Source organism: Pleurodeles waltl, chromosome 5 (genome assembly GCF_031143425.1).
Source record: "Pleurodeles waltl isolate 20211129_DDA chromosome 5, aPleWal1.hap1.20221129, whole genome shotgun sequence".
Classification (NCBI taxonomy): domain Eukaryota; kingdom Metazoa; phylum Chordata; class Amphibia; order Caudata; family Salamandridae; genus Pleurodeles; species Pleurodeles waltl.
Window position 1 is genome coordinate 1,695,920,170 of NC_090444.1, and position 12,920 is coordinate 1,695,933,089.

Below are 12,920 nucleotides of genomic sequence, written 5' to 3' on the forward strand. Positions count from 1 at the left end.
ATTTCCCAATAATTAGAGAATTGAAAAAATCTTTCCTAAAAAGTACTAGTTTGATAGGTTACTCCTCTTGTAGAGATTGTTATTATGCATGATTTATAAAGCGCATGGCTACCTAAAGAAAGTGCTAAGCTATTTAAGTAAACATAGGTCCAATCCAGGTAATTCCAAAAAGATATTGCAACCTTCCTTGTGCTTCCAGTAGTGAATGAGCGTGACTATATTTTACAGAAGAGAAGTGTTACTGGGAATTCACCCCACTAACTGCTGTTCCCCGCATGGGTTGCGGCTGTCACTCACAAAGTGCATCCCATCACTGGTGAGTTCTCAGATCCACAAGAAGTAATCCTTTAATTTACACTTATGCTTGGATTAGTTGATAGAGGCACGCATTCCCATTAACTACAAGGGTATGCAAAGGGCGGAAAATGCTTGAACAATAGCCGTTTTGAAGACACAACGGGTGGACTCTAAGGTTTTCTGGGGTACAAGAGTAATTTACACAAGGAGAGGTGGCATCTTTGGAAGTAAATTTTAAAATCTGAAATCATGACCTGCCACCTCTTTTGGATGGAAAAGTCCCTTAGGTTCCAACTGCAAAACTTGTGCTAGGTGTAAGGAAATGCCTCCTTGGCATGGTTACCCCCTGACTTTTTGCCTTTGCTGATGCTAAGTTATGATTTGAAAGTGTGCTGGGACCCTGCTAACCAGACCCCAGCACCAGTGTTCTTTCCCTAAACTGTACCTTTGTCTCCACAATTGGCACAACCCTGGCACTCAGATAAGTCCCTTGTAACTGGTACCCCTGGTACCAAGGGCCCTGATGCCAGGGAAGGTCTCTAAGGGCTGCAGCATTTCTTATGCCACCCGAGGGACCCCTCACTCAGCACATGCACACTGCTTCACAGCTTGTGTGTGCTGGTGGGGAGAAAATGACTAAGTCGACATGGCACTCCCCTAGAGTGCCATGCCAACCTCACACTGCCTGTGGCATAGGTAAGTCACCCCTCTAGCAGGCCTTACAGCCCTAAGGCAGGGTGCACTATACCGCAGGTGAGGGCATAGGTGCATGAGCACTATGCCCCTACAGTGGCAAAGCAAAACCTTAGACATTGTAAGTGCAGGGTAGCCATAAGAGTATATGGTCTGGGAGTCTGTCAAACACGAACTCCACAGCACCATAATGGCTACACTGAAATCTGGGAAGTTTGGTATCAAACTTCTCAGCACAATAAATGCACACTGATGCCAGTGTGCAATTTATTGTAACATACACCCAGAGGGCATCTTAGAGATGCCCCCTGAAAACATACCCAACATCCACTGTAGGCTGACTAGTTTCTACCAGCCTGCCAAACACCAGACATGTTGCTAGCCACATGGGGAGAGTGCCTTTGTCACTCTGTGGCCAGGAACAAAGCCTCTACTGGGTGGAGGTGCTTCTCACCTCCCCCTGCAGGAACTGTAACACCTGGCGGTGAGCCTCAAAGGCTCACCCCCTTTGTTACAGCACCACAGGGCATCCCAGCTAGTGGAGATGCCCGCCCCTCTGGCCACTGCCCCCACTTTTGGCGGCAAGGCTGGAGGAGATAATTAGGAAAACAAGGAGGAGTCACCCACCAGTCAGGACAGCCCCTAAGGTGTCCTGAGCTGAGGTGACTCTTACTTTTAGAAATCCTCCATCTTGTGGATGGAGGATTCCCCCAATGGGATTAGGGATGAGCCACCCCCCCCACAGGGAGGAGGCACAAAGAGGGTGTAGCCACCCTCAAGGACAGTAGCCATTGGCTACTGCCCTCCCAGACCTAAACACCCCCTTAAATTCAGTATTTAGGGGCTCCCCAGAACCTAGGAAACTAGATTCCTGCAACCTTAACCAGAAGAAGGACTGCTGACCTGAAGCCCTGGAGTGAAGACGGAGACGACAACTGCTTTGGCCCCAGCCCTACCGACCTGTCTCCCAACTTCTAATAAAACTGCAACAGCAACACATCCAACAGGGACCAGCGACCTCTGAAGCCTCAGAGGACTGCCCTGCAACCAAGGACCAAGAAACTCCTGTGAACAGCGGCCCTGTTCAACAATCTGCAACTTTCTTGCAACAAAGAAACAACTTTGAAGACTTCACGTTTCCCGCCGGAAGCGTGAGACTTTCCACTCAGCACCCGACGCCCCTGGCTCGACCTGCGGAAAACCAACACTACAGGGAGGACTCCCTGGTGACTGCGAGCCCATGAGTAGCCAGAGACGACCCCGCTGAGCCCCCACAGCGACGCCTGCAGAGCAAATCCAGAGGCTCCCCCTGACCGCGACTGCCTGTAACCAGGACCTGAAGGAACCGAACTCCAGTGCAGGAGCGACCCCCAGGCGACCCTCTGCCTAGCCCAGGTGGTGGCTACCCCGAGGCACCCCCCTGTGCCTGCATTGTTGAAGAGACCCCCGGGTCTCCTCATTACTTCCTATACAAAACACGACGCCTGTTTGCACTCTGCACCCGGCTGCTGAGGGTGTACTTTCTGTGCCTGCTTGTGTCCCCCCCGGTGCCCTACAAAACCTCCCTGGTCTGCCCCCTGAGGACATGGGTACTTACCTGCTGGCAGACTGGAACCGGGGCACCCCTGTTCTTCATTGAAGCCTATGTGTTTTGGGCACCTCTTTGACCTCTGCACCTGACCGGCCCTGAGCTGCTGGTGTGGTAACTTTGGGGTTGCCTTGAACCCCCAACGGTGGGCTACATTGGACCCAACTTTGAGACTTGTAAGCGTTTTACTTACCTGTGAACTTAACCTCTACTTACCTCCCCCAGGAACTGTTGATTTTTGCAGTGTCCACTTTTAAAATAGCTTATTGCCATTTTTACCAAGACTGTACATGCTATTGTGATTATTCAAAGTTCCTAGAGTACCTAAGTGAAATACCTTTCATTTAAAGTATTACTTGGAAATCTTGAACTTGTGGTTCTTAAAATAAACTAAGAAAATATATTTTTCTATATAAAAACCTAGTGGCCTGGAGTAAGTCTGAGTGTGTGTTCCTCATTTATTGCTTGTGTATGTACAACAAATGCTTAACACTACCCTCTGATAAGCCTACTGCTCGACCACACTACCACAAAATAGAGCATTAGAATTATCTCTTTTTGCCACTATCTTACCTCTAAGGGGAACCCTTGGAGTCTGTGCACACTATTTTTTACTTTGAAATAGTACATACAGAGCCAACTTCCTACACCAGGTGTAAAGATTCTTCTGTAACCCAGGGGTTAGGTGTGATGCCTACTCTGACATGCCACCTGGGTCAGGAGAGAGGGCAGTACAGATGTGTGAACCCCCACTCAGTCATAACTGCATTGTTATTAATTTACTTTATTAGTTCCTAACCCCATTCTTAATTAGCATTTAACCCATTTTATAGTGCTCTACAGTATGTATCTAAAGGAGTGTAGAGTTGTCACCTTTTGAGTCAGTACATTCTTCAAGCACAGGCAATAAAGTTAAGAAAAAACAAGACATACAATGGCTACAGAACTGCTGCTGAGCAACTGAGAAAGAAGTGTTTGAGAAACTACATAACGTAAAATGACTACACATCCCAGTAAAGGCATCAGTTCATGACAAGTCCAAGTTCTGGCAGACAAAGGCTCCCTCAATGGTAGTGAGGCCATCAGAGTACGTGATGGCATCTTGAGGTGCCTCTGTTTAGATTTGGTACTACATTCCAGGACCACTCTTTATTAACCTTCTTGTTGTTCTCGTCCCCCAAAGATGTACCAGTTTGTTTAGGAAGTGCTGTTTAAGGCTGAGGTTGGTTAATGAGATCAAAAGGACCTTTCAGATGTGGGCTACTTGAAAAATGTTCCAAATTACTTGTGTTTCCCGATAAGAAACATTACAGTGTGGATGACTTTCTAAGTTTAGATGTGTCAGTCCTTAGCACTGCATGGCTTCCCAGGACTCAAAAGCTGGAGTTTCCAGTGAGGAAACAGATTGTTCACATGGACTCATCTGTAAGTGATGCAGGGGCTTTGCAAATCCAGCAGAGTTCAATGGGAGCCATGTAAAGGATGTGAAATGAAATGTAAAAAAAACGACTCGCATAGTGCTCAAAACTCAAAGGTATCAAGGTACCGAATCAGAGGAACTCCAGAATTCCATCAGGGGGAAAAGACTTCCCACGCCAAGAACAATAGAGAATAAAGGCCTAATTTAGATCTAGGGGGAGGGTTTAATCCATCACAACAGTGACAGAAATCCCATCTGCCGAAATCTAAATACCATTGTTGCGACGGAGTAACCCCTCCGCCTTGATCTAATTCAGGCCTTAAGGGCGGAATCACTGTCAAGAGAGGGGAAAATAGAAGGATCCTAATCAGATGGGCCAGGAGGAGGGCTGAGTGATGTGTTCAGACCTTTTATGTATTGTCTACCATTTTGGCAATTGCACACTGCACTGCTCTGAGAAAAGCCAGTCAATATTTGAGTATTTCACACTTTTGCAATTCATTTCCTTACTTGTTTGCATTTTCTAACTCAAACCTAATTCAACCATGCTTAAGTGGTGCAGTTAGTGTGGGAAAACATTTGCCACCTCTCATTTTCTGTAGAGGATCTAACAGAAGGGTCAGGTCTGGTGGTTCAGCAGTCTAACGGATCCTCTGCATGGATCCATGTTTGGCAGGTAGGTCAAATCAGCCCTTGGATCCATGTTTGGCAGGTAGATCAAGTCAGCCGTCCATCGTTCTGTTGTCGATAAATCGAGTAGCGTTCAGTTGGGTCATGATTAACATTTTTTACCTATCAATCAGGCTGAGAGACCAGCAACAGAGGTGAATGCATTCTGCAAATGCACCTCTTTTTATAAAGTAAGTTGACACATGGCTTTTTTTGAGTAAACAAAAAAAACTGACAAAAAGAAGTCAAATGTCACTGCAGCCCTAGCTCTACGCCTGAGGAGTTTCGGAAAGAGAAAATCTACATACTTACAAATAGGACAAATAAATCACTTGTCAGGCAAAACTCAGAAAAATCACACTTTCCATGGCTTCCAACATAGAGTTTTTGCGAATTTTGCAAAAGTAAGAAATCACTGCAAGTGTGGGCATATGCCTAGGAATGCCCGACCCTAAGAATCATTCTATAAACCACAGACAACTGAGAATCCCAAAAAAAAATGTCTGCAGGATTTGCCCAGGCCCCACCACTTTCCAAGTCCACCAGCCGCCAATGAGAGCAGGGTGAGTTTCTTTAGGCTGGATGGGAGTGGGTGGCAGGGGTCCAGGCATTTCTTTCATGTTTGGGAGGGGTTTACACAAAGGTTGGTGTGAGTGTGTGGCAGGAGGCCGGGTTTTGTTTTATATATTTGGGAAAGCAAGAACTTTTCAGAGGGTGGTGAAGGTGGGTGGGAGGGGAAAGGTAAATATTTTATAATTTTGGTGAGGGGGAGGGTAATTGTATCTCGAGGGTGACAGGAGTCTAGGTTTTCTTAAAAACCTTGTTAGTTAATGCTCCCCCATTACTTCTCTGCCACTGCATATATGTTGGAAGCATGGACAAATGATTTTGGGGCTGGAGGCAATATACAACATAAAATTACAGATGTGTGAAATGTTATTAACAAGGATGTTTTTCACCTCAGGTTTCTGAGTGACATCAACACCTCAGAATTTGCTCTCGTTCACTTGATGTCACTCAAAATCCCTCATTAAAAAACATCCCAGTTCTTACCCATCTATAATTCTATATATTTCTCACCAGTAAAGTGTATTGCTTATCTCTATATTTCAGTTGTTAGTAACCTAACAACTTTCTTTATAATTCAATCATATATTGTTACACTGTTTTTCTTTTTTTGTTCCATTAGCTTCACACAAGTATGATTCTTTAGTTCCACAGATCTGATTGTATTCATTCTTCCTTATTGCTTCAACTGAGCCTGCAAAGGGACATATACATTAAGGTGAAGTTTGTTTATTCCTGACCTTGAGGAGGTAAACTGTCATCTCATTGGATATTTTATATATGGGTTAGAACAGGTTGTACAAGCAGAACACCCAGTGTGACTGTTATTTGGCATGTAGAAATACTATGGTGGTGAGAACTAACGTTTACAGATGCTTTAATAAGGAGAAGTCACGCAACCATGTGGAGAAAGAATCATCTTTTTTGTGTAACCTTTGGCACAATAATGTAGCTCAAATTCAGTGGCGGCTGTTAGTGATGATAAGGTTGGGAGGGGGGGGGGGGGGGTAAATAGAAAAATAAAAATGTACTTAACTGCCGGCCGCTGTCTGTTTTCTGCTCTGGTCCCAATTCCGCACAGGCTGGTGCACCCTGGGCAGCCAGCAATCAAGATACTGCTGTCATGCTGGCAATACTGTTTACCAGCATGAAAGCAGTGCCGTGATTGGCCTGAGTGGGCTGGTTTAGTGCTCACTCAGAGCCTGCGAGCCGGAGAGATCTAAATGTGCATGTCTGTTGACATGCGCATTTACTGTGCGCACAGATCCGCCTCCCCCTGCTGCCATTACGGCTTTGCCCTAGTCAGTGGGCTCTAGCACCCAACGAAAAACAAAATTGTAATAAAATGGTTGTTATCATTTTATTTTTTCCTTTTCCCTCTGCTGGAAAACAGCAGGGGGGGGGGGGGGGTTGAAGCTCCTCCACCATAACAGAGGAGCCACCGCTGTTCAAATTTAGATAGAATGTTTGTACCTTAAAGTTTTGTTAAATTGGAGAAACGACCAGGGATCATTTCAATGTCATAACGGAGCTGAATGTAAAACCTGGTATCTAGGCAAAAGTCCCATGTTTGGACTCAATTATGCCTCAGGAAAGGGTGTACCGCAGAATAAAAGTTAGGAGGGATATTTAGGGTGAATTTTATCTATGTTTGTGTTTTCTGTAAGATATGTATGCCTTACGTTATCGTACGTTAAACAATTTGTAGAGTGTGCTGTTACCTATGTAGTTGTCCTGGCATCAGAAACTGCCATAGAGACTGTCCCAAAACTGCAGGCAAACAGATTATATAGTGTACAGCTAGGTTTTGAAAGCCTTTAACAATATCAACAAATTGTGAGTGGCTCTCAAGAAGGAAGGAATGGTATTCCAAATACAGGCTGCCTTTACAGAGAAGGTTCTACCTGCTAAGTGCTCAGGCCTGGAATTTGAGAGTGTGACACATTAGCATGTGAGCAACGCAGCTGAAGGGCAGGGCAATGATGTATGAACTTATGTTGCGATAAAGAGTGGCAGTCGTACGAAAAGCTTTGTTCACAATACACAGCAACTCTAACATAACCCTCTTGTTCACCAGAAGCCAGTGCAGCGAGGGCAGAGAGGCAGGCTAGTAATGATCATCCCTTCTGCTGCACTGCCTAAGGTCCCAGGTTTAAGAGGGGTGCAGAAAGTGGGGTAACAAAACTTGAGGGCCCCCCCTGCAAAGTACAAGGAGTGGGCCCCCTCCCTGCCCCACCACCTTTGTCGAGGGGAGCTCAGACTGGGGGGCTTATGTTACACCACCAAGTCCAGAATCTGGTGCAGTACACAGGAATGGTGCAAGGGGTCACAATAATGCATCACCTGTGGCACTGCGGTTGCCCCAGGCAAAGCAACCTTTGGCTCCTCATGCACCTGGCACTTCCTGCATCCTCTTACTTTACTTTTTCCTCTAGCGTTTGTCTCAAAAACAGTCCTAGGTTTTGTACACAACATGAAAGTGTTTCCCTCAGTTCCAAAAAGGAACTGCATCAGATTCCTCCAATTCTGTTCTAAAATCTCCTTTATCGCCTGCAACTATCTCTTCCACCTTCCATGGTCACTGCCACTATCTCACTTGGCCTTGAGCTTATTTCCCATGGCTTCAACTGCAGGACGTGGCCCATTCCAATGTGGGCAAGCTCACCTATGCCCGCTAGGTTGTACCTCTGGTTTGTCTCCACTCTCAAAGAGCTGTGCCTCATTCCCTGAGAGTCTGCAAAGGAGCCCAATATTCATTGGTCTCTTTGACTTTATGGGCTAGAGGTGCCATCATAATCTATCCTCACTTGACATAACAGGAGAGGGTGGGTCAGTTTTGCTGCAGTGGCACTCAGCCTCCTGCCATCGCTCATCCACCTTCTGTGGGTGAGCCTAAGCCACAGCTTTTGGTGTTCTAATGTTTCTCTTGTTAGAGGTCATCATGAGGAGAAGGAGCATCCATGAAACGTGACCATCATATTGAAAGTTTATTAGTCATGTATTTAGTAGTAAGATTCCAAACTATAAAGAAGGTTATACAACCAAGCCAAGGTATGAATAGGGTTTTTTTGTGTTGTGGACTGCTATGTACACTGATGTGAGAAAAAAAGAGTACTCCTTTCAAAGGTTATATGTTTTCACATATGGAGACAAACCTGACCTTCTGTCTTCAACAAGTCTTAAAAGTAGATAAAGCTAGCCTCACGTAACAAATAAGACCCACGTGAATTTTACTTTCATAATTTATTACTGTTTGTCTTTATTGAGCCAGGCCAATTCTTCAGAACTCAGAAACCCAGAGAGGTGGCAGTAACCAAAGTTTAACTTGACACTAAAACTATGTATAATGCCTGCAATCTAATATATGCCAGGTGTTATATGTAGTTGATACGACCAAGCCATACAATGTGTGAAAGACAAGTTATATCTCTGCAATTTAAAGAAAAAAAGAAATTTAAGTGACAAATTATTTCTTATAGCGCTCAGAGTCAATATTGTATGTATAGTACTGGACAGTCATGTTATTTTGACACATATGTTTTCCATAAGTTTTATTTGTAAATGTTTTCATATTTTCAAACTTTGAAAAAACAATTCTGTGTTGGCCAATAAATAGAATTAAATAAAAATGGGAGGTATTCAACTTATGAAATATTTCTTAACCATTTTTGGATGTATGCACTTGTTAAAAGGTATTTGTTTATTAAATAAAGGTATTCCGTTTTATTTATAGTTTTGGTCTTTCTGAATCATCAATAGGACGGGTGAATCTTAATCCAAAATATATGTTTTTAGTTTACTGATCTGAGGACAGGTAAGATACATTTTTATTATACAAAATAGACGTCTAAATCGCTTTGCTTACAGGTTGCATAAGGTTATTTATTTTCCGGTAGTTCATGCCTCTGGAGCACACAAAGTGAGAGGCTGGCTTAGCTGAACTGTATACTGAGAGACTGCAGACACATACTTAGAGATAAACTGTGATAACTCTTCCTAAATCAACTTTAAAATGATATGCTGAATGGAGGGTACAGATTGAATTATTTCATACTACGATGCTGATAACATGTAAAAGGCACAAACATACAACTTGAACCCCTAAAAAGAATCAGCTGTTCCCCTCCTCTGACCTTTTCTATATATGTTTAGTGTGCTTTTGGTCAGCCCCTGCTCGTGATTAGGTGGCTTTGCTGTCTATCTTAGTTGTCTGGTCTTGATTGGGTGGGTTTCCTGAGGTCCCAGCAGCTTTGAAGTGCTGACAGTCCACTTGCTTTCTTTCTTCCCATTTACAGAACGGTAAATTTAAATTGGGTACCGTGCAGCACAACACATGCAATAGGCAACATATGGGTTTGTGCATTATGATGAATGCATGCGTCTCAGTGGTCATTTTAAAATAGAAACCCCATTTCAAGATTGCTGGCCCTGTGTGCACATGTGTCTTAAAGCATGCACACACATAAGGATGGCAAAAAGCATTGGCAAAGCCAATAGCTGTGCTGTTTGGAGGGAATGCCTATTGGCTTTGCTAATTCTCGTTTTCTTTGTCGTCGTCCAATTAAGTGACAACTTAATGAAAGGCAAATCAGACAAGCCTTCCTAAACTAATAAGATTGTACAATATACAGCAACATCTTGGTAACAAGCAGGCATTTAATCTTATCTGACCATCAAAAGATTGTCTGTCAGGACTCACAAGAAGGGGGAAGCAGTAGAAGCAGTTACTTTAAATGTCAATGAAATGTGCAACACTATCATCAATCTTCAAGATACAACCAAAATGTTGATGGCAATTGGGGAAACTGAGGATGGAAGGTCCTGCCTAAATATTCCACGATTTTAGACTTTCCAGAGTGACGAGAGGGCTCTACAAAATAATTGTTTGTGAAAAAGTGGATCCTTGAGACACTGCATCTACTGTAAACACTTTGTCAAACATATTCTTCATTGATAGGGCATGGAGCACTAGCACCACCTTTGTCCACCTGGAGCTACGATTGGCAACTTTTTAAATTAGAGGGATAGCGACAATCCTACAGAGCATGAGATGCAAAATGAAGTTCAGTAGGAAAGTTTAACAATTCAGTTATTTCCTGATTAAACCCAGCAAGTGCAACGCCAGCGAAAATCTTTTGATGCTGTGAAAGAGTTGCAAGGGCACTATGGCCCTCACTATGAGATTGGCGGGCGGTAGGACTTCACCATAGAGCCGGAGGGCGGAAAGAGTGTTTCCGCCGCCCAGCCCTGTGGTGAACAGGGCCTTAACATTGACGCCGGCTCGTCGTTAAGCCAGCACCAATGTGGCAGTGCGGCAGGTGCAGCAGCACCCGTCACACTTTCCACTCCCTGTAATTCAGGCAGTGGAAAGCGCAACGGGGCTGTCCGTGGGGGCCCATTTCTGCCAGCCTTTGCATGGCGGGGCTACCGCATGGATTACATATGGGTTTTCAGGCTTCCTTTTATTTGATTCCAAGTCCGAGGTAGGGTTTGTAGAAGTTCATAAGTATGTGTAAGTCTGGATGCTGCATGCTGGAAATATGTAAAAGGATGGTCAAGCAGTGGTTTATTAAGAAACCAAAGCTCCCCCTTCACATGGCAGGAAAAGTTAAGACTATGACTTGGGGTATCTAAGGGTTGAAAGACTATCTAAATAGAGAGTATTCTCATGCTTAAAACAAAGAGAAGTCTCGGAGGCCCATTTGAGAGCGTCTGAGTAAGACAGAGACTGTTGTAAATGGCAGGCAAAATAAATGCAGCAAGATATTAATTCTATGCTAGAAGGGCAGCGATTTTGATTGCACAAGAGGTACCTTATAAGATTCAGAGGATGGAAGCTGAGCCAGAGTGCAAATTTGTACTTCCTGTATGTTTGATAGATGGACTTGAATTATGGATGTTAAATCTCTAAGGCTCAAGTTTAACCACATTGAGCAAGTGATATATCTTTAAGTGGTTCTCTAAATATTGTGGGCCAGAGACTAACAACCCGACATCAAGAATAAGAAATAAATTAGAGATTATCTAATCTAATTGTTGTTTGGGGGACACAGTACCCAGAGGAGCTCTTCTTTTCTTTTTATTCTAACACTAGAGCAGGAGCAAATATCTATTTGTTAATAGAACACTTATCGACTAATGTGCAGAGGCAGAGTATCCAGGTAGAAAGGTATCTCATCATCCTCACTCACTCTTACATACACCTGGTCCGGGTATGACCATGAAGTGCTGCTGTGGTGGCTTCATCCAGAGGCCCCATCAGATCAGGAATTTAAACAAGCAGTCTATGAAGAAATGCTCAATGAAGGACCAACCCTCTCACATGATCTGGAATAGGATACTATGAAGGTGGTCCTGTGGAGCATATTTATTAAACAGATGTGCAAAATACACTTGCAGCTGGAACAAGACATAACAAAACCAGAGGATGATACAGTGAAAATAGAGAAGGAGGTGATGTGACTGTCAGAGTTCATGGTGGAGTTTGTTGACTTAGATGGGTGAATTATACGCTTCCCTAGATAAGTACATCATAAAGGCAACATTTGCATACAGAGAGAGAGATAAATACGCAAAACTCTTGTTGTGACAGATACAAAGAGAGCACTCTAGAGAAACTTCATACAGACCACTAATAACAACTTATAAAGACTATGAATTTCTCAAACTCCCACTGGCATAAAAGATCTCAACATAGGCAGGTCCTGAAAGGGGAGAAGATGCCAATCCTATTTCAATCCTTGCTTCCATTATCAATGATGGGAAGAATAGCTTCAATAAAAAAATTGAAGTGCTACTCAGGTGTTACTACATTTTCCAGGGAATATTTTACTGTCTCCCAAAACAGATCTTTAACGAATGGAAACGGTTAATTAACATCTTTGCATGGAAGGTTAAGAGGCCTCAAGTCTGGTTAGAGACCTTAAAGTAATCACATGAAAAAGGTGGTCTGGCCTCACCCGAGTCAGTATGTATCAAGTTAGAAGGCTGTAGCGCCTGGTATTTGGCTTAATGAGAGTTCTAACCCTGAGAATAAACTTCTGTCTGGAAGCCATGGTTCAAAGTAACTGTGAAGCATATTTAAGTTGAAATCGGAAAAGACTTTGATACTCACACATCTGGTTGTATGTATGAAAGATGTATGGAACTTGGTCACAAATAGATTCATGAGAAATACTCCATTTCACTTGTACACATCAATGTGGAGCTACCCCGTGTCGAATGCCATCCGAAGCAGAAGTGGCGGATTGGGTTACTGGAAGATACAAGATATTAGGGGCCCTACACAAAGATGAACAATTATAGACATTTAACTAAGTGAGAGATGTATCTAGATTTCCGACAGGTCAAATTTTGTTCTCCGCTTGATGGACAAGAAGGTTAAGAATATTATGGCTGGGAAATTTCTAGCCTGCTCAGCTGGGGTTGGAGTGGGGCCCAGTTCTGTGGGCCACCAGGAGGCGTCCCAGGAGGAGTTGTTGCTGCTGAAGATCAAGACTTCCCCCTTGTCTGTGTTGAACTTGAGGCAGTTATTACTCATCCTATTGGCTACACTGGTCAGGCATTGGTGGAAGTTGGTTCTGACTTAAGTGCAGTTTTTGGAGAGTAAGAGGATGAGTTGTGTGTCATCGGCGTCAGATATAATGCTGGGTTTATGGGATCTGACTATGTTGGCTAGAGGTATAA

The 12,920-nt window shown here is 43.7% G+C and overlaps 1 protein-coding gene across 1 annotated transcript in view; it reads right to left on the reverse strand.

Moving 5' to 3' along the window:
- Positions 1-12,920, reverse strand: part of PFN4 (profilin family member 4) — a 48,809-nt gene that overhangs the window by 25,667 nt on the left and 10,222 nt on the right. The window lies entirely within an intron of this gene.